At 38.1% G+C, this 23,291-nt stretch overlaps 1 pseudogene across 1 annotated transcript; it reads left to right on the top strand.

The window, feature by feature from the left end:
* Window positions 1-397: 397 nt before the first annotated feature.
* LOC309817618 lies at window positions 398-22,309 on the top strand (annotated as a pseudogene). The gene is made up of 3 exons: window positions 398-1,305; window positions 19,418-19,454; window positions 21,394-22,309. The product of its transcript is annotated as an uncharacterized misc_RNA (transcript).
* The last annotated feature ends 982 nt before the right edge of the window (window positions 22,310-23,291 follow it).

Here is a 23,291-nt window from a genome sequence, read left to right as displayed (position 1 = left end):
CTTGCTAGATATTTTACATACACCTACTATCACCTTTAGTCCTTACAACCAGTCTTACAAGATTGGTATTTTATCCCTGTTTACAAAGAAGACTCGGAGAGGTTAAGACACTCCCCCGAGGTCACAGAGAAAATAAGTGGCAAAATTTGAGATTAAGAACCATTCTTCTGACTTCAAATTCCATTCTCATACCTTTAAACCTTGTATACAATAGGCTGGAGGGTAGCAAGAAATAAGTGAGCCAGGATCAAGTATTTGTCACAGTTGACACACACAACTGTGTGTGTCATGCCCTAGGTAGCCAGGACCAGATCCTACAGGTCTCTGTTTAAGGACTTGAGCTGTACACGTCTCCCTATTGTCATGCATATCCCTCCCGCAGACCTGCAGTGGCCCAATGGGAGCAGGCAATGCCAGTGCGTTGAGCGAATTCTTCCTTGTGGGCTTCACCAATGAGCTTCAGCTTCAGCCCGTCCTCCTTGCCCTCTTCTTCCTCATCTATGCAGTCACAGTAGTTGGAAACCTGGGCCTCCTTGTTCTCATTGTGGTGAGCTCCCGACTCCACACTCCCATGTATTTCTTCTTCAGCAACCTGTCCTTTATTGATTTATGTTATTCTTCCATTACCGTCCCCAAAATGTTGATGGGGTTTTTCTCTGGTTGCCAAAACATCTCCTTCTCTGGTTGTGTGGTCCAGACAAGCTGCTTTGTGATCTTTGCTGTCACTGAGTTCTTCCTCTTGGCCTCCATGGCCTATGACCACTACGTGGCCATCTGCAGCCCTCTGCTCTACCATATCATCATATTTCCAAGGTTCTATTTGCAGCTAGTGGCTGCCAGCTATGCAGTGGGCCTAATGAACACAGTGCTCCTCACTAGCACAACCTTTCATCTGGCCTTCTGTAAGTCCCATGTCATCACTCATTACTTCTGTGATATTTCTCCCCTTTAAAACTCTCCTGCTCTGACACACAGGTCCTTCGGCTCCTCCTGTTTGTTTGTGGTGGTTTTAATGTGTCTGTGTCCCTTACAGTAGTCCTGGTCTCCTACACATGTGTCTTCATGGCTATCATCAGAATCCCCTCAGCCCAGGGCAAACATAAGACATTCTCTACTTGTGCATCCCACCTGACTGATGTCAGTTTGTACTATGGAACCATGGTATTCATTTACTCATGCCCAACCTCTGAGTACTTACTAGGCAGGGAAAGGCTGTTCTCTGTATTTTACACAGTGGTCATCCCCATGCTCAACCCCATGATCTACAGTCTGAGGAACAAAGATGTGAAGGAAACATTTGGGAATGTTCTCAGGAAGACCTCACAATTCTTCCCCCTCCCCATACCCAGATTTCCATGATGTTCAATGCAATAAAGGAAGGACAGAGAAGGGAAGAAGAGGTAGGTGATGTGTTTTTGGCCACCAACCATGTCTCAAGCATTATTCTAGGCATTTTAAATAGGTTAGACCTTGAATCCTCTCCACAACTCTGGAAGTCAAATATTATTATTTTAATTTTACAGATGAGGAAACTGAGGCCCTGAGTGATTTGGAGATTTGTCCAAGGTCATATAGCTTGAATGCAGTGGAAACTAGATTTCAATTCAGGACTGCCTGACTCTGAAACTCCCTTTCTACTACATTACACTGTTTCTGCATAAGGCAAGATGCCGCCCTCTCTTATTAACCTTCAGGGCCCAAGGTTTCCGAATTTTTTCACTTTCTGGTAAATCTGGTCTCTCAAATTTATATTAGCTTCTGTCCCCTAAGACCCACTCCCTTTCCCATAGCCAATTATTTATCTGTGGCTTTGTATTATGCCTCATCTTGTCATTAAATTAATGAACAAGTTGTTTACAGAGCCCTATACCAGATGCAGGGGTGGAGAGGGATGACAAGGAAGAAATCTATGGTCACTAACTTTTGGCATCTTTCAATTAATTTATGGAAGACAGAAAATCCCACCCAAAAGGCAACTGAACTATGACTTTTCATTTAAATTGACATTTATTGAGTCCTTTCTATGTGATAAATGCCAAATCACTTACCTCATAATCCTCCTAAGAACTCTGTGATATAGGTACTATTGTTGCTCCCATTTTACAGATGAGAATACTATAGCTAAAAAGCATTAAGTAACTCACTCAAGGTAACACAGCTAATTAATGGTTAATACAGAGTTGAATCCGGGTCTCTTTGTCCAAAGAGCTTATTTCCTTTCCATTCTGTTATATCACTTCCTGGATTACTGGGGTGCCTATCAATAAGCACCAAGGGATATAAGCTGTGAGTCTGGGACTCAAGGCAAAGGAAGCAGAATGGATTGGGTTCATAAGAGAGCCTCTAGGAAGAGTGGGTGGTTTGAATAAAATCTATGAAGAGTGAGGAGTGGTAAGAATGGATGAGTAGTGAAGGGAATGAGGGAATCTTGGAATCAAAGGCTGAGATAATAGAATCTAGATGCATAAAAGGCTGGTTTGGCTGGAACAGGGTAGAAGGCAAATTTAGAAGCAAAGGTTATTGACAAAATGGGGTGATGTTTGGGTAGGGCTGATATACCTTCTTTGTAGGTCTTGCTAACATCTAAACAATTCCTTAACTACCATACGTGAGGAAGTTCTAAATAGAGCTCTGATTTCCCTAAATTGACCCAAGATGGCTTTGAGTGGGTGAATACTTACAGTTGTGGTAAGAATCATATTTTATTGAGACCAAGACCTCCATAAAACTTTACTCTAGCTTTACTCTGTTCTCTGTCTACAGTCCACACTACTCAGATTGGCCAGACAACAAACAAATGTGAGGCTTTGGGCTTCCCTGGTGGCACAGTGGTTGAGAGTCCACCTGCCGATGCAGGGGACGCGGGTTCGTGCCCCGGTCCGGGAAGATCCCACATGCCGCGGAGCGGCTGGGCCCGTGAGCCATGGCCACTGAGCCTGCGTGTCCAGAGCCTGTGCTCCGCAACGGGAGAGGCCACAACAGTAAGAGGCCCGCGTACCGCAAAAAAAAAAAAAAATGTGAGGCCTTGATTACAAGAAGCTATCAGGGAATTACTTCCTGACTCAAAACTTGTCATCAGGTTAGGTTTGGGCAAGGTCTAAACAAGTGTGACCTAGTGTAGTCGCTTCAAGTCTAAAGGCAGCCAGACCTAGAGGAGGATCTTGTTTTCTGACACCTTCCTTATTGGGAATTCCTCTGCCCTAGAGCAGACTTTTCTCTATTTTATCATTTGCCTGGACTATTGCAGTAGCCTCCTAACTGGTCTCACTGCCTCCAGGCTTGCCCTGACCAATTTATCCTCCACACTGCTGCCTTATGATTATTCTAAGCAGAAGTCTGACTACATCCACTGTTCTACTTTAAACTCTTCAATGGCTTTTTATTGTCCTCAGAATAAAGTTCAGAATAAAGTCCAAATCCTTTAACTCACAGATCCTCCACAATCAGAATCTTACCTCTCAAACTTTATCTTTCACAACCCCTCTTCCCTTCCCCATACTTCATATCCTCCCCTTTGCACTTACTATTTTCTTCATTCAAAACACCCTCACTTTTCAGCAAAGATACTCCCCATATTTTTAATCAAGACCTTCCTGCTGAGCTGACCAAAAGTGTTCACCCCTTCCTTGGAACTTTAGAACCAATGATTACAGCATGCAATCATCCTATACTACCTTATTCTATTCCACTTTTCTTATACCCATATCTTGCTTCCTCTACTAGATTGTATGCCTTGTAGGGGAAGACCAAGGTGTCTCATACCTATCTAACCACCTCAGTGCCTGGAACCAAGTTGGCATTAATGAAATGTTGTTCATGGGAAGAATAAGAACTTTTCACTGGGCTTTGCCATAGGCATTAGTGTCTACTTCTTTTTTTTTTTTTTTTTCGGTACGCGGCCTCTCACTGCTGTGGCTTTTCCCGCCGCAGACCACAGGCTCCGGACGTGCAGGCCCAGCGGCCATGGCCCACGGGCCCAGCCGCTTTGCGGCATGCGGGACGCTCCCAGACCGGGGCACGAACCCGCGTCCCCTGCATCGGCAGGCGGACTCTCAACCACTGCGCTACCAGGGAAGCCCATTTGTGTCTACTTCTGAACCCTCTGAAAAGCCAGAGGGGTATTACTAATTCACCCCCTCCTTTCCTTTTTCAATAGTCTACCTCCCCTCCAGTATTTACTTCCCGTTTGACCTTTTCTTATGCCTCTGCCCGCGCCCCCCACCCCAGCATTATAACTCAGCATTTGCAAATACATTGCTTTCTATTGATTTGATGTGTGTGTGTTGTATTCCATCTAGATTACAGTTCTATGGGAAAATGGATGACATCTGTATTTGACTTTCCCAGTAATAGTGGGCTGTGCAAAGCAAGTGCCCATTGGGTGAACAAATACGTGCCTGTAGCTGAAGAGCGTTTATGTGGAGCTCAAAGCAGGGCAGAGTTAACTAGATATGAGTTTAAGAAGGGAATAGGGAGCTAGCATTTATTGTGAGCCTAGCAAATGCCAGACACTATGATAAATCCACAGATTATCTCATTTAATCCTCACAACAAACTGATTTAAATTTTTTTTAAATTAAGACTTTATTTTTTAGAGAAGTTTTAGGTACACAGAAAAATTCAAAGAAAAGTACAGACAGTTTTCATATATCCTCTGCCCCTACATATACATAGCCTCCCCCATTATTAACATTCCCCACCAGAGTGGTACATTTGTTTCAATTGAGGAACCTACATTGACACATCATAATCACCCGAAGTTCATAGTTTATATCAGGGTTCATCTTGGTGTTGTATATTCCATGGGTTCAACAACGTGATTTTATCCTGACTTTATTAGGAGTATCAGAGGATTTGTGGCTTGCTCAGTTACACATACACAGACAGTATGGGATAGAGTCAGAATTTTGAACTCAAGTCTGTATGATTTTCATGTTAAACTACTTTTCCAACCTTTATTAGAGTGATCATTTCACTTTTTAAAAATCCTAGGTTTGTGCTATATACATGTGGCATCAAGGCACTGAGAGATGAACACTGGAGACTGAGTCAGTAGCAACACATTTTCTTTAGATTGAGCCCTTGCTTAACACATCTGAGGCACAGAGGGAAGAAAGAAATAAAGATAAGGAAGAACGGGAGGAAAGAAAGAAGGAAGGAAGGGAGGGAGGGAGGGAGGGAAGAAGGGAATAAAGAAGGAAAGAAAATGTCCTGCCATCCCATTCATTTAGAAAGTGTAAGGGTGGGAGTGGAGGGTCACCACACCCTCTGGTCTGCTCTTAGGGCTTTCTCCTAAAACCAGACCCAGGTAGGAGAAGGAGAGATTTCCCAAAAATCACTTCAGCCTCTTGCTCAGATACCTGAGAAAACACCAATTCTCATAGGAAAACTGCCAAAACTTCTTTAGAAACATATTTTAAGAAAGGGACCCTTGGGAGTGTCTAGAATCTTTAAAGACTTTACCAGTAGCCATGTGTTCCTTCAAGAACTTCATGAGGTTCCAATGCACAGGAGCCCTGCTTAGCTGAAGGAAGGATACTGAGGTCTGGTCCCTACATTGCTCTATAATTGCTCACTCCACCCTGAGACCATTGTCCCTTTGGTGACTTGAAGAAAGTTCCCAAGAGATGCACATTCTAGAAGCAACTGCTTTTCCTTGTGAATGAGGTGACTCCTAATTGTCACTGGCCTTGCCTAGATAATACGACTTGATGAACATGATTTAGTATTCCTTGTTTGGGCTTCATTCTGAACAGTGTGCCTCACCCTCCAAAACCAAGTCCTCTTGAGAACTTATTGAGAGGGCAGGGCTTGGATTTACTAATATCAGTATTATGTAAAATAGTAATAACAACCAAGCAAGAGCACCTCTGGATGATTGAGTGCCTACAATCCCAGAACTTATTGTTTTATACACAATTTCTCATTGCATTTTACAGACAGAGAAACTGGGGCTCTGAGGGATGAAACAATTGGACAGAACAAGAGAAAAATGAACAGATCCTTATTACTAGAAGGGAAATTTTAACACACCATTCTCAGAAACTGATAAAGCAGATATGGAAGAATATATGATATTAAACAGCACAATTATGAAGTTTGAGTTAATACACAAACACACATACATATCAAGTCCTGGGCCCCCAAAATATAGGATACACATTATTTTCAGTCACATTTGAAAGATTTACAAAACTGTAACACAAGTCAAGTATCAAAGCCAGTCTCAAATTCTAAATAAGCAATATCATATTAATAACATTCTCATAAAAATGCAACAAAATAGAAGTTAATAAAAAATACCCCCAAACCCCCATACATTTAGACAAAAATCCTTCTAAATGGAATAAAGAAAAATTTTAATTAAAATTACACACAATTATTATTGAATGACATATATCAAATTGTAGAGTGTAACTGATGTGATATAAGAAAATGTGATGTATGCAATATGAAACAAAATAGCTGAATGTTAATATGTTAAGCATTCAACTCAAAAAGTTAGAAAAGAATTGTGAAGTGAACCAGAAGAAAGAAAAAGAAAAGAAATAAATATCAAAACAGAAATTAATGAAATAGGAAACAAAAATAAAAATGCTTAATAAATCTAAAACCTAATTTGTTAAAAGCTTAATAAAATAGACAGTATTCTGATAAGATTGAAAAAGTAAAAAAGAATCAAGACCTGAATAATGAATATGAGCAATGATAATAGGAATATTACTAAACATTTTAGATTTTTAAAGTAATGAGTATGTTATGAAATATTTTATGCCAATAAATATAAAAATGTTGATGAGATGAGAAATTCTGTAGAAAAATCCAAATTAACAAAATTTTATTCAAGAATAAGTTGAAAACATGAATAGGCCATTAGACACTGAAGAAGTTCAATCAGTAGCCAATCTCTCTGCCAACAAAGGCATCAATCCCACATTCTTTCACAGGTAAGGTTCATCAAACTATCACAGAACAGGAAATCTCTACATTATATAAAATATTCCAGAGAACAGAAAAAACAGGAAAATCTACCCAATCCATTTTATGAGGTTAGTAAAATCTTGAAACCAAAACCAGACAAGCTTGTTTAAAAGACCAAAAATTATATGCCAATCTCACTTTTGATAAAAATCTCAAAAGTCCTAATTAAAATATTCATTAATTGAACTCAACAAATGTATAAAAATAATACTATACAATCAAATGGGCTTGTTTTCAGGCATTAAATTATAGTCTAACCTTAGAAAATCCATTACTACAAGACATTACTTAAGCTGATTAAAGAGAAAATAATATGTATTCATCTCAATAGATTTAAAAAATTAAATGAAATTCAACCACTCTTCTCTATGGAAAAAAAAAACCCTTGAAACAAATCAAAATAGAGGGAAAAGTTTAATCTGACAGTGATAGCTACCAAAAACCTAAAATAAACATTATGATTAATGTAGAAGCTTTAGAAACATTTTCATCAGAGCCATGAACAAGATAAGGGTAACTGCATTCCAAATTGCTATTTAACATTGCATTGGAGAGATCACTGTCAATTCAATAAGACAAAGAATAGAAATAGATTAAAGCACTGGAATGGAAGAAAGTATCATTATTCATAGACTACCTGATTGGTTACATAGAAAACCAAAGAGAATTTTCAGACAAATTATTTTAACTATTAAGGGAATTCGTAAATATTGTTGCAAAGAAGATATTTTTAGAAACTCAATAATAATCTTATACAGTAGCAAAAACAATTAGAAAATAGAATTTTTTAATAGTTACCATTCACTGGCTAAAATGAAGAAAACTGATAACATCAAGTGTTGTTAAGGATGTGGGACAACTCTAAGAACTTTGCATATATTGTTGGTGGAAATGCAAAAATGGTATAGCCATTTTATAACGCAGATTGGCAATTTTTATGAAGTTAGACATACACGTATTATATGACCCAGCAACCTCACCCTAGGAATTTATCCCAGAGAAAAGAGAACACGTCCACACAAAGACTTGTCATGTGAATGTTTATAATAGCTTTATTCATTATAGCCAAAAGATGGACACAACCATGAGCTGGTGAATGGATATACTGTGGTACATCCATACAATAGAATACTACTCAGCAATAAAAAGGAAACTACTGATATAAACAAAAACATGGGTGAATCTGAAAAACATTATCCTGGGTAAAAGAATTCAGGCACAAAGGCCTATATACCATATATAATAATTCCACTTATATAAAATTCTAGAAAAAAACAAACTATTGTGAAAAGAAATATATCCCCAGTAGCCAGGGACCCAGCGTGAGTGGAGGAGATTCATTTCAAGGGGCATGAGGAAACTTTTTTGAGTGAAGGAAATGTTCCACATCTTGATTGTAGTCACCATTGCACAACTGTATACATTTGCCAAAACTCATCACATAATTGGTGAATTTTATTGTTTGTAAATTATACCTCAATAAAACTAGTTAAGTCATATGGTAGTTCTATTTTTAGTATTTTAAGGAACCTCCATACTGTTCTCCATACTGGCTGTATCAATTTACATTCCCACCAACAGTGCAAGAGAGTTCCCTTTTCTCTACACCCTCTCCAGCATTTATTGTTTCTAGATTTTTTGATGATGGCCATTCTGACCGGTGTGAGATGATATCTCCTTGTAATTTTGATTTGCATTTCTCTAATGATTAATGATTTTTTCATGTGTTTGTTGGCAATCTGTATGTCTTCTTGGAGAAATGTCTATTTAGGTCTTCTGCCCATTTTTAGAATAGGTTGTTTGCTTTTTTGTTATTGAGCTGCATGAGCTGCTTGTAAATTTTGGAGGTTAATCCTTTGTCAGTTGCTTCATTTGCAAATATTTTCTCCCACTCTGAGGGTTGTCTTTTGGTCTTGTCTATGGTTTCCTTTGCTGTGAAAAAGCTTTGAAGTTTCATTAGGTCCCATTTGTTTATTTTTGTTTTTATTTCCATTTCTCTAGGAGGTGGGTCAAAAAGGATCTTGCTGTGATTTATGTCATAGAGTGTTCTGCCTTTGTTTTTCTCTAAGAGTTTTATAGTGTCTGGTCTTACATTTAGGTCTTTAATCCATTTTGAGTTTATTTTTGTGTATGGTGTTAGGGAGTGTTCTAATTTCATACTATTACATGTACCTGTCCAGTTTTCCCAGCACCACTTATTGAAGAGGCTGTCTTTTCTCCACTGTATATTCTTGCTGCCTTTATCAAAGATAAGATGACCATATGTGCATGGGTTTATCTCTGGGCTTTCTATCCTGTTCCATTGATCTATCTTTCTGTTTTTGTGCCAGTACCATACTGTCTTGATTACTGTAGCTTTGTAGTACAGTCTGAAGTCAGGGAGCCTGATTCCTCCAGCTCTGTTTTTCATTTTCAAGATTGCTTTGGCTATTCGGGATCTTTTGTGTTTCCATACAAATTGTGAAATTTTTTGTTCTAGTTCTGTGAAAAATGCCAGTGGTAGTTTGATAGGGATTGCACTGAATATGTAGATTGCTTTGGGTAGTAGAGTCATTTTCACAATGTTGATTCTTCCAATCCAAGAACATGGTATATCTCTCCATCTATTTGTATCATCTTTAATTTCTTTCATCAGTGTCTTATAATTGTCTGCATATAGGTCTTTTGTCTCCTTTGGTAGGTTTATTCCTAGATGTTTTATTCTTTTTGTTGCAGTGGTAAATGGGAGTGTTTTCTTGATTTCACTTTCAGATTTTTCATCATTAGTGTATAGGAATGCCAGAGATTTCTGTGCATTAATTTTGTATCCTGCTACTTTACCACATTCATCAATTAGCTCTAGTAGTTTTCTGGTAGCATCTTTAGGATTCTCTATGTATAGTATCATGTCATCTGCAAACAGTGACAGCTTTACTTCTTCTTTTCTGATTTGGATTCCTTTTATTTCCTTTTCTTCTCTGATTGCTGTGGCTAAAACTTCCAAAACTATGTTGAATAATAGTAGTGAGAGTGGGCCACCTTGTCTTGTTCCTGATCTTAGTGGAAATGGTTTCAGTTTTTCACCATTGAGGATGATGTTGGCTGTGGGTTTGTCATATACAGCCTTTATTATGTTAAGGAAAGTTCCCTCTATGCCTACTTTCTGCAGGGTTTTTATCATAAATGGGTGTTGAATTTTGTCAAAAGCTTTCTGTGTCGCTTCTCTGGTGGCGCAGTGGTTGAGAGTCCTCCTGCCAATGCGGGGGATGTGGGTTCCTGCCCCAGTCCGGGAGGATCCCACATGCCGCAGAGCGGCTGAGCCCGTGGGCCATGGCCGCTGAGCCTGCACGTCTGGAGCCTGTGCTCCACGGAGAGGCCGCAGCAGTGAGAGGCCCGGGTACTGCAAAAAAAAAAAAAATGGTTTCTGTGCATCGATTGAGATGATCATATGCTTTTTCTCCTTCAATTTGTTAATATAGTGTAGCACATTGATTGATTTGTGTATATTGAAGAATCCTTGCATTCCTGGGATAAACCCCACTTGATCATGGTGTATGATCCTTTTAATGTGCTGTTGGATTCTGTTTGTTAGTAGTTTGTTGAGGATTTTTGCATCTATGTTCATCAGTGATATGGGCCTGTAGTTTTCTTTCTTTGTGACATCTTTGTCTGGTTTTGGTATCAGGGTGATGGTGTCCTCGTAGAATGAGTTTGAGAGTGTTCCTCCGTCTGCTATATTTTGGAAGAGTTTGAGAAGGATAGGTGTTAGCTCCTCTCTAAATGTTTGATAGAATTCGCCTGTGACGGCATCTGGTCCTGGGCTTTTGTTTGTTGGAAGATTCTTAATCACAGTCTCAATTTCAGTGCTTGTGATTAGTGTGTTTATATTTTCTATTTCTTCCTGTTTCAGTCCCGGAAGCTTGTGCATTTCTAAGAATTTGTCCATTTCTTCCAGTTTGTCCATTTTATTGGCATAGAGTTGCTTGTACTAATCTCTCCCACTACTGGGCATATACCCTGAGAAAACCATAATTCAAAAAGAGTCATGTACCAAAATGTTCATTGCAGCTCTATTTACAATAGCCAGGACATGGAAGCAACCTAAGTGTCCATCAACAGATGAATGGATAAAGAAGATGTGGCACATATATACAATGGAATATTACTCAGCCATAAAAAGAAACGAAACTGAGTTATTTGTTGTGAGGTGGATGGACCCAGAGTCTGTCATACAGGGTGAAGTAAGTCAGAAAGAGAAAAACAAATACCATATGCTAACACATATATATGGAATCTAAGAAAAAAAAAAAGGTCATGGAGAACCTAGGGGCAAGATGGGAATAAAGACAGAGACCTACTAGAGAATGGACTTGAGGATATAGGGAGGGGGAAGGGTAAGCTGTGACAAAGTGAGAGAGTGGCATGGACATATGTACACTACCAAACGTAAAATAGATAGCTAGTGGGAAGCAGCCGCATAGCACAGGGAGATCAGCTCAGGGCTTTGTGACCACCTAGAGGAGTGGGATAAGGAGGGTGGGAGGGAGGGAGATGCAAGAGGGAAGAGATATGGGAACATACGTATATGTGTAACTGATTCACTTTGTTATAAGGCAGAAATTAACACACCATGTTAAAGCAATTATACTCCAATAAAGATGTTTAAAAATAAATAAATAAAATTTAAAAAAAATAGAAAGATAAAACTAGTTAAAATAAAGCTACCATTCATAATAACAAGCAACACTATTAACCTAAGTAAAACTCTAACAAAAATGCCCATTATCTTTAGGAAAATATTGTAAGCACTACTGAAGGACTTAAAAGAAGACTTTAATGAGAGGAGATATATACCATTTTTCCATATAGAAAAATTCATTAACTTAAAGATTTCCACAATTCCAAAAATTAATCTATCAGTTCAAGGCAATTCCAAACAAAGTTCCAAGAGGATTTTTCATGAAACTTAACAAACTGATTCTAAAATTCATATGAAAAATTAAGAAACCAAGAATATCGAAGACGATTATGAAGAAGAATAAATAGGAAGTACTTATCCTACAGATATCAAGACTTAGAAAACTATAGTAATTAAAACAGCATAGTATTTGCATAGAGAGAGGCAAACAGATCATTTGGAGAAAAGAGAGACCCAGACAGAAAGCTGAGAATACAGTTGACCTTTGAACAATGCATGGGTTAGGGACATCAACCCTCCTTGCAGTCGAAAATCCATGTATAATTTACAGTCGACCCTTCATATACACACAGTTCCTTTGTATCCCTGGTTCCACGTCTGTGGATTCAACCACGGATAATGTAGTACTGTAGTATTTACTGTTGGAAAAACTCCACGTATAAGTAGACCTGTGCAATTCAAACCCATGTTGTTCAAGGGTCAGCTGTATAAGGGACCTTAGTATGTGACAGAACTGACATTGTAGATCATGAGGGGAAATGAGGGACTATTCAATAAGTGGTGTAGAAACAATTGCTTATTCATATTGGAACAAATAAAATTAATTTCCTATATTTCATCATATATAGAAATAAATTCAAGATGGACTCAATAACAATGTTTTTTAAAAAACTTTTAAAATTTAAAAGAAATTTAGAATAATATATTAATGTTATTGGGGTAGGAAAGGATTTTTTGAATAAGGCCTGAAAAGTACAAATTGTAAATTACTGATAAATTTAACCACATAAAAAAAAATAAAACCTTCCATCTTTCTATGCTATAAGACATTGCAATAAACAAAGTTAATAGGCAAGTGACAGACTTGGAGAAGATATTTGCAACAAATATATAACAGACAGATATGGATTCCATAAAGGACTACATTTATTAAACAACAATCCAAATTAACAATGGACAAAATATTATTGGACAATGCACAAAAGAGAAAACCTGAATGGCCAGTAAAAAGATGAAAACATTCTTTTATCCTCACTAATAATCAGGGAAATGCAAATTAAATTAGCACAGAGATACTATTACATCAGATTACCACAAATAAAAATATCTGCTAATACCAAATGCAGGCAAGAATGTGAGGAAACAACTGTTTACGCTACTTGTGGGAATAAGTATTTGCACATCCACTTTAGAGAGCAATTTGGTCATACCTAGTAAATATGAAAATATGAATATACTCCGAGCCTGCAATTCAACTCCTAGGTACCTTAAAGAAATACAAAAAACATATTCAAGAATATTTATTGCAACATTGTTTGTACTGGCTAAAATTTATTAACATAAATGTCCTTCCTTTTCTAGACCAAAAAGTTTCCAGGTTTTCAATTTATAAGAATCTTCCATCCTTTTATTAATCTATCCAGTGCAAAGTCAAAGCAAAGATTTGAGAAAAATAATTCCAACTGTGGGACTTTTATTTATAGCCTACAAGGAAAAGCCAACAAACCCACAGTATTCAGTATAACTAGGAGCAAGATAAATCAACAATGGGTGAATGAAAACTACAACTATCAACAAGGATAGGTCTAAAGAAACAAATGTGAAGTGACGGGGGTTGGGGGGAAGCAAGTTGCAAAATGTTATGCCATTTGTGTGAAATTTAAAATATACAAAATATTATCATGTATTATTTATAGATACATTCATATATAGTAGGATAAAACATGAACATGGAGGACACACAGCAACTTCAGCATAGTGGATGCCTCTGGGGCTCACGAGAAATGGGATTGGGGACAAAAAGAATTTTCATCGTATCTATAATGTTTTTATTTCTTAGAAAACAAGCTCTGTAACAAAAATAAATAAATAATGGCTTATTCATATGCCAAGGCAGAATGTAAATGTTAAAATGAATGAGATTGATCTATGCATGCAGATACAGAAAGATCTCCAAAATACATTAAATTAAAAAGCTCTGTGAAATTATTATGGATTGTGCAATCACTTTTGTGTAAATATGAAAAAATGTAAATATATATAAACGCTGGTATAAGCACATAAAATTTCTTGAAGCACCCACAATTTATAGTAGTTGCCTCTGGAGAGAGGGACTGTTGGTCTGGAATTGGAGGGAGGATTAGTTATACTGTTTTAATTATTCACCATGTGCAAATTATGTATTGTTCATTAAACTTCATTTTTGAAAAATTCATGAGCTTAAAATCAAAGACCCGACACCTTGTGTGATTCTTAGGTTAGTACTCTTGTGTATTGAAGATTACGTAACATTTATTGAATTTTCTTTTAATGAAACTTCCTGCTGAGCCTTAGTGGCGAGCATGCTGGCCATTAGAGAGGAGGTGTCACTTTGGTGAGCTGTCCAGCTGAAGCATTTTTTTCATTTCCCTCAAGGCCAAGAGCTACATCTGAGACATCTTTGCATCTCTGATAATACCTAATACAGACTTTTGCCTGTGTTAGTAAATTATATTAATACATTTATTCCTTCATTCTTTTGTTTATTAATGTGACAAATGTTATTAGAGAACAATTATGTTTCACTGCAAACATAAAGCTTTCCAAGTACTTTGTACTTTAAATCGATTTCTCTGGGATGGCCAGAGATTTAGGACTGCTGTTGTTTCTATGGGAAATGTGAGTTGACACCAAATAACTAAGTCACACGTGAACTTCAGGGTTATGATCCATTCATATGTTTGCAAATACTCAGAAAAATTATTTTCTTCCACAAATTACTTTTGATAAAGTTGAATAATGATGAAGGGACAAGATGGTCTTAGTGATAAAGACAGTGATGTTACTATTGCCTGAAGCCATTGGCTTCCCTCTTTTTCCAATAACCATCATTCTTTCCTGAATTGAAGTAACAGCCTCTTCATTGGACTTCCTGTCTGAGTCTCCTTTGCCTCTAGTTTATTTGCATATCCACTCAAAGTATGTAGCTTTTCTAAAACACAAACATGAGTACGCCACTTCCCTATTTAAAAACCCTTCTCACTGACCTCAGGATAAAGTCCACACTGTTTAGGATGGTGTACAGGGCCCGCCATCTTCTGTGTCTGCCTCCTTCTCCAGCCTTCTCTACTGTCACTCTTTACTGGCACATGCTATTCCCTCTGACTGAAACTCCACCCACTCATTGGCTCAAAAGACTTCTATTCATCCTTCAAAACCCAATGCATTATAAAGATTAATGAAATGATAGATGAAAAAGTGCTTTGGAAGAAAATAAACCAAAAAATCCCCAAACGGCAGTTCCTTCAATGGACCTTCACTGTTACTATTTCCCCCATCCCACAACTCCTTTCTCTGTGCTACATCTACATGTTATACAGAGTCCTTTTGTTGCATTTATCATGTTGCAGTTCCACTGCTTTGTTTACGTGTCTGTCATTTCCATTAGTCATTGAGTTCGTAAGTCATGGATTCAGCTTTGCAGCCTTTCTTCACCTTTATATTCCCAGCATTTAGAGTACTGACTGACACAGAGGAGGGGCCAGGCATTGTTTGTGAACTCTGTAACCAGATGGTGACAATGATGATGGCCTGGGATAAGAAGAAATTGTTATGTATCTACAAGTGCTCTGTTTTGTATGATGCTTCACAAAGTCATCAGAGAAATGGGAGAGGCCTCACTAACTGCTATACAAAGAGGTTTTACTACCCCAAACAACTCTTTTCTTTATAGCCTGGAGAGCAGATGAACCTGCATTGACAAAACTTACTCAGGAGGCCAGATGCAATCTGTCTACCAAGGGTGGAAAAATGACAAGGTAACTGGTTTTAAAAACTACCTCTGGCAGCTTGTGTAAGAGGACTTTTAATTCGATTATAAAAACCAAACTCTAACAGTTGTGCTTTTAATTAGAATGTAAAATTCATTTAAAGTTGACTGAAGGCTTTGGGGGAAGGGATTTAGATGTTTTCAGGCGGTATTTAAGGATGTAAAAAAGTAAGAGTTTTACTTCTAGTTTTAGGGGTCCAGATATTTTTGAACTTAAAGACAAAACTATCCTCAACTTCTGTGATCAGCGACATCATTAACACACTCCTCAAATATGATATTACTATGGATCGTATAGATTTCTAGTTGATAAAGCGTTTCCCGTACATCATTTGAGTCCCACAGCAACTCTGTGAGGTCAGCAGGGCAGGGATTATCGCTCCCATTCAAAGTAGGAAAACCTGGGATTTAGTAAAGATAAATGACACACCAGATTGCACATGCAGCAGGAGATCCAAGTCTAGAACCTAGATTTTCTGTCACTCGTTCCAATACTTTTTCACATTGTACACTCTCCAAGCTATTGCTTGGTGCTTTCAGCAGCCTCTGGTGGCTGGCCTAAATGGATCGTGGCTCTAACCCATGTGACATGTCAGATACTCCAATTTCCAATTTCACACTATTAGTCAGCAGTCACTGAATGGGAAGTTCAGGATGTCATGAGAATCCAACATTGATCTCTCAATTAAAAAGCAAAGCTCCCCTGGGAGCTAAACTTAAAGATAATTGGTTTTCTTATTTGAGCTGTATCTACCAATCCCTGCTTGCAGAAGGTTGTAGGAGTGTTTAAAACATGGATACATAGGCCAGTATTGTGCTCTTTCTAAACCCAAAGGAGGTCACTGCAGGAGCTAAAAATGCTTTGGTTACAACCGCCTGAAAACCAAAAGAGCCTTTAGGGTGAAGTTCTCTTAGATCTTCTTTTTGGAAGCTTGGTGGGTTCCAGGGAAGTTAGGGAGTAAAGTATAATTGTGCAGATATAAAAGGAAAGGTTGGAAAGCCATGATTCTTAAGGCCCTGTCGGATCTTTTTAAAGGACATATAATATCGTGTCTGTCATGATGTTGCTGGATCTATTCCTGGTCAAACGACATAGTAGTGGTACAGCAAACCAGCTACATGTCTTAGCAATCCACTTTGGTTTCTGCTAAGTATTTTGGGCTCCACATATGCAGATGGAACAAGAAGACAGGCTCTGAGGAAGCAAAGTGAACATCTCTACCATGGGCTCATCGTAGCCATCTAAGGATGGCTTAAGTTTCCAAACTCAAGTGGAAGGAAAAAGATGAGGTAATTATCTTGATAATCACTATCCACACCCATCTTTACCCCTTTCTCCTCTTCTAAAAGATGATTGTTCTTTCTTGTCTAAGGATAATGCCTCCACTTGTATATTTCCCCATCCTATCCCCTCTAACCCTCCTTGCTCCATCAGTCATCCCTTTGCATGTCTTTCATACTTACTTCTCTCTGGACTTAGACTCTTCACCTAGAATCTTGATCAAGTTTCTCCTTTACTAAAAAGCAAAATCAAGAATGAACAAGAATATCTTCTCTCAGTCCTTTCTCTCTCTTCTACCTCTACTTTATTTTGGCTCTCTCTCCCTCTCCTTTACTTCACCAACAGTCTTGAAATAATAACCTACATTTCTTGTTTTTACTTTATACATCCCTGTCTCAGTACTGTCAGGATTCTTGTCACAGCACTCCAATATTCATGGCTCCTTTACTAACAATTCTGATGGCTCCTTTTCCTTCCTTGGACTCTGTGATATCACTCTCTTTGTTTCTCCCACTTTAACCCATTAAAAAAATTTTTTTTGGTATTTCTTTCTCCAAAAATGTATGTGCTCCCCCGCTTTTTTGTCCTCAGGCCCCTACTCATTTTGCTCAAACAATCTTTCTGAAATCAATGGCCAACATGGTCCTCAGGTAACTGGATGTTTTTCCACATTATTCCCTCTGCCTGAAATACCTTCTCTCTCTTCTCCTAAGAAGGTACTACTTTTGCTGGACACCCACCAGAGCTCTGAAATAGTTTACTTCATCCTACCTTCCAAACCCCTTTTTCCTAAAGCAGGTTTTTTGTTACATGTCCATCATGGAAAGCTACCTCAGTTTCTGTTATTTGTTGTTCAGCTCAGATGATGGCAATCTCCATATGACTCCTATCATCCAGTTACTAAACAAAAACTCTTGGCTCATAATACGATTAGCATCTTGTAAATTCACACTTATATCAACATACATAAGATTAACTTTTTACCTCCAAAAAAATAGCCATAATTGAAATACAATGTTGTAGTATAGTAATCATCATACTCAGTTTTTGTATCTGAAAAATCAGATGAGGCAAATCAAAGACCTACTCACACTCCCACATACATCACAAGATTTTTGGGAAGATTAAAAATAATGATGGGTCTGAAAGTTCTTTGAAAATCATTAAGCTCCCGACACATGTTACTAAACTGAAGGTAAGTCTTTCTTCAGGTACTTACATGTTACACATTAAGGACTGGACACTGAAGAGAGACAAAAAGAAAGCAAAAAGTATAAGAGCATGCTATAATGGAAGGAACAAGAACCAGAAAATAAGACCTGGGTGTCATTTCCTGCTCTGTTATTAACTAGATCTAGATCCTAAGAAAGACAATTTACCTGCCTGAATTTTCTTTCTTAGTCAAAAAATTAAAGGGTTGATCAAATGACAGTTTTAATGTCCTTTCTGTCTTTAATAAACAGCAGAAGGAAATGGGAGAGACTTAACACTTATCTATAGTCCTTCATTACAACTTTTTTTACAAATATTCCCTAACTCTCTTGCCCCTCTTTTCTTCCATTGTTTTCATTTGTCAAACTCCAAATCTGATTGAAACCAACTATTTGCCTACCCCACTCTAGCTAAACATTGCTAGTGAAGACCATGCAAGAAAGCCGTGTGATTACACCTTAAACTTATGCTCTCAAAAATCAAATTGCCACTCAATACTGCCTGGAAATTTTAGTATTTCTTCTAGAAGGATATCATTCTCATTTACAGATACGACTATTTTATTATATTTCTTCTGCCCTCAAACCTCCCATATGTCTTCCTTTACCCTCACTTTTGCATGATAACATCTCCTACTTCGTTGAGAAAATGGAAACCATTAGAAGCAAACTCCACCATCTTCCTAAGATTAGATGTATCAACTTACTACAACTGCATCTATTTTCTCTAGCCTTCCTCTTGTTAAAAAGATGAAGTGTCCATGCCCTTACCAAAGGTGAACCCCTCCACTTGTGCTCTGTATCCCATCCTTTCTCACTTTATAAAAGATTTCACTCTTAAAATTAGCTCCTCATTTACTAATATATCATCAAAAACCCCTCTATGCTGGATCATTCTGACCAGCATGCAAAAGGGAAAGTCAATGCTCATCTCTCTAGTTACCACTCAATTTTTCTGTTCCTCTTCAGTCTCCACTACTTTACTGAATCTATTTTCCATGTAACCAAACATAAGAGACTATTCTGTGTCTTCATCTTAACCTTATACCAGCTTTTAACACAATCAATAACTTTCTTCAAACATGGCTTCTCTTATTGTATTTCCTCCCACTTTACATCCTACCTCACTGACTCCTTTTCAATCTCTTTTTCTTACTTTTCCTTCTGTCAGGCCTAAGAGAAAAAGGGTCTTAAAGCTCAGCGTAGTACATTCTTGTGTATCCATAATTTCTCTGCAGGTCACCTTGTCCATTATTGTGGCTTTGAATATTATCCGTATGCTGATGATTCCTAAATTTATATTCTACTCCAGCGTTCTCATGTGGGCTACATACTCTCAAATCCAGCTGTCCACTTCTCTCCACTCAGAATTCTCATAAACAAACATCTTAAGCTTAACACCTCCAAATTGAACTTTCCCCTAAACTTCCCTCCACATTATCACCATTAAAGTAAACAGAAACAGTTGCTCAAACCAGAAACCCAGGAGTTATCTTTGATAGTTCACTTTTTATCACTCCTCACATCTAATTTATTAGTAAGCCCTGGCATGTCTACCTCCAAAATGTATCTTGACCCTGCCTTCCCTCCAACTTTTTTGCAACCACTTTATTCAGGTTTACTATCATCTCTCACTTGGTCCACTGAAATAATCTCTTAACTGTCTTAATCTACCCATGAAGTTCTCACTCTAATTCATTAATTACACAGTGTAAAAAGTGATTATAAGGTGTAAATTTGATCACAGTGCTGCTTAACCTCCTCCAATGAATTCCTACCATATATAACGTCTACATGGCATAGCATGGCCTACAAGGACATATATGACCTGGCCCTTTCCTATTTTTCTACTCATCTCTTCTTCATCTCTTTCTCTCTGTCTCTCTGTGTCTGTGTCTCTGTTTCTCTCTCTGTCTCTCTCTCTGTGTCTCTGACTCTGTTTCTCTCTCTCTGTCTCTCTGTCTCTCTCCAACTCCCCCAAACCATATATATGTATTTTTCAATTTCAGTTTTTCTAACACTCTAAATCATTCCTTGCTTAAGGCCTGTTCCCTCTGCCTAGAATACTTTCTCCCACCCCTCACTCCCGAATCTTGCATGACTATCTCCTTCCCATTTTTTTAGGTCTCAATGTTTTAGGATTTTCTTGACCACACCAACCAAAGTAGCCCTCTCCTAAACACACATACATACAGCATATTCCTATTTTGGGTCCTTATTTTTTACATTCATAGTGGACAACTCAAAATTATTTTATGGGTCTCTTTACTTGTGGTTAGTCTTTCTTTCCTACTAAAATGTTAACTCCATGAGATGTAGAGAGTACTCCTGACTTGTTAAAAAATTCTTGACTTTTTCACCATTTTATTCTAAGCACCTTTCAAAGAGTTTGGCACAGAGTAGGCACTCAATAAGTGTTGTCGAATGGATGAATGAATGTATTAAATGACTGATATGGACCAGTGATTGTGCAAATCGTGTTACATAGAATTAATATGCTGTTCTAAAGATGAGGAAACTGTCAGATAAGTGATGTGACTTACTCAAAGGCACACGTCATTCAGTGGCAGAGCTGGAATTTGAATTCAGGTGTGTCTCTATTATACCATACCATATCCCTACCATCACTAGTTCACCCTCATGTCATTATGCCTCCTCTACTAATGTATAGAGAACTTACTGTTAAATAAGTTGTAAGAATTAAACATCCTTCAACATTTGAAATTCAAGTCATATTATTTAATTGGTATGGAATTTCTAAAACAGGAAACAAATTTGATCATAGACTTTATACAATTTACAGGTAAGTCATTCAGAATATTCATTGCTGATGATGATAACACCTCTAGCAGCAATAGAAACAACCAGAGTAAGATCTCCAAAGATAGAATATTTTCTCTCTATTTTTTCAAAAATAAATAGCAGGAAAAATGTGCATCTTCATATGTCATAATCATAGTTTCAAGGGCCTATACATTCTGTATATGAAGGGATAATTGAAGTCAAAGGTGAACTTTCCAAATGGCCTCTGGGGGACTGTGATCAAATTTATTAATTAAAAATCTTGAACATCCAGAAAGAAGCCAATTATGCTTGATATGTACGATGCCTCTAAGCAGTTTCATTTTTTTCTAAAAATAGAATTTGATCAATGGTCATTCTTTCCTTTTTTTCTTTTTTTATTTTTTAGATCCAAGTCATGGCTAGCACTAAGAAAATATGACTCAGATTTCAGAACTTAGCCTTTTGGGTTTGGGGGATCTTCATGGCCTTCAGTATCTTCTTTTTGGGGTATTTTTGGTCATCTATGTGATGACTCTCATGGGCAACATTGTAATCCTAACTGTGGTTTTGGCTGATTGCTCCCTTCATTCTCCCATGTATTTCTTTCTTGACCACTTTTCCTTCCTAGAGTTTGGCTACACCACTACCATTGAGCCCATGATGCTAAGGGCATTGCTGTCACCTCATGGGCCTATTTCCTTCTCAGACTGTGCTTGCCAGTTTTATTTATTTATTTATTTATTTATTTTTGCTGCTCTGGTAGCTACAGAATGCTTCTTACTGGTTGTAATGTCTTATGATCTTTTCATAGCCATCTGTAACCCATTGCATTATTCCAGCATCATGGGTTGCTAGCTAGCTAGCTGGCGCCTCTTGGATAGCTGGATTTCTGGCACCCATCCTTCTCGTGGTCCACATTTTTCGGTTAACATTCTGTGCTGCCAGTGAGATTGACCACTTCTTCTGTGATCTGAAGTCCATCATGAAACTGGCCTGCACTGATACTCAAGTAGCTGAGATGACCTCTTTTATATGCACCTCTTTATTTGCACTAGGTCCCTTTCTGCTAACTCTGGCTTCTTATACTGACATCATCTCCACCATTCTCAGGATTCCTTCTGTCACAGGAAAGCAGAGCCTTCTCTACCTGTTCCTCCCATCTTACAGTGGTCAGTCTGTATTATGGGACTCTCGGCATTGTCTATGGCTTCCCATCAGGGCCTCAGAATGAAGACTTATTGAAGTTGCTTTCCCTTCTGTATACAGTACTTACCCCTGCCCTCAACCCTATTATTTACACTCTAAGGAACAGGGATGTAAAAGTAGCCCTGAGAAAATTGGTGTAATGAGGAATGTACACCTTGTGAAAGAAAGTTTGATTTTTCTAGTAGCTCTTGGTATTTTGTGAAAACCCTAACAAAGTGGAAATCTTTCTAAAGGGTCAAGAATAGCTAGTTTTCCTTTGTCTCATCAAGTTTCTCCACATTAATGAACAGGAAGGGTATCAAACTTTCTTTCATTAAACATTTTGTGGATACTAGGCATTATGCTTTTCTTTGCATGGATTATTGTGCTAAATCCTCATAGCAACACAGTAAGGTAGCTGCTGTTATTATCCCTACTTTACAGATATCACAACTGAGTCCTAGAGATTAATTCACCTGCTCAAGACTATCCAGCCAGACAGTAATGAAACCAGGATATGAATTTGAGCCAAAGGTTTGCTTAGCACCAAATCCATGATCTTTCCACTAACTGAGGGTAGCCCAGAATCCTGAGGTGTTCAAAACAGTTGTCTTGAAACATGGAAGACATTACTGCAGATGACTTTTCTTGGGAGAGTATGAGTTAGACGTGAGGTGAGAAGCAGCAGAAACGTAATGTAATGCAATCTAAAGCCCAGCCTGTTTCCTTTCTCCACCTGAAGTCTTGATAAATATGCATGAGACAAAAATGTCATAGGATTGGGCTTCCCTGGTGGCACAGTGGTTGAGAGTCCGCCTGCCGATGCAGGGGACACGGGTTCGTGCCCCGGTCCGGGAGGGTCCCACATGCCGCGGAGCGGCTGGGCCCGTGAGCCGTGGCTGCTGGGCCTGCGCGTCCGGAGCCTGTGCTCCGTGGCGGGAAAGGCCACAGCAGTGAGAGGCCCCCGTACTGCAAAACAAAAGGAAAAAAAAATGTCATAGGATTAAAATTGGTTTTAGTTTTCCTTTCAGGATCATTTATTAAAACAAAAGATTAAAATCAACCTTACTGATTCAATAAATTAAACCACATCCAAACACTGGAATACAATACACCCATAAACAAACAAAAACAACATGAAAG

Source organism: Grampus griseus, assembly GCF_964374135.1.
Source record: "Grampus griseus genome assembly, chromosome: X".
Classification (NCBI taxonomy): Eukaryota; Metazoa; Chordata; class Mammalia; order Artiodactyla; family Delphinidae; genus Grampus; species Grampus griseus.
This window is presented reverse-complemented; position numbering and strand designations above follow the sequence as displayed.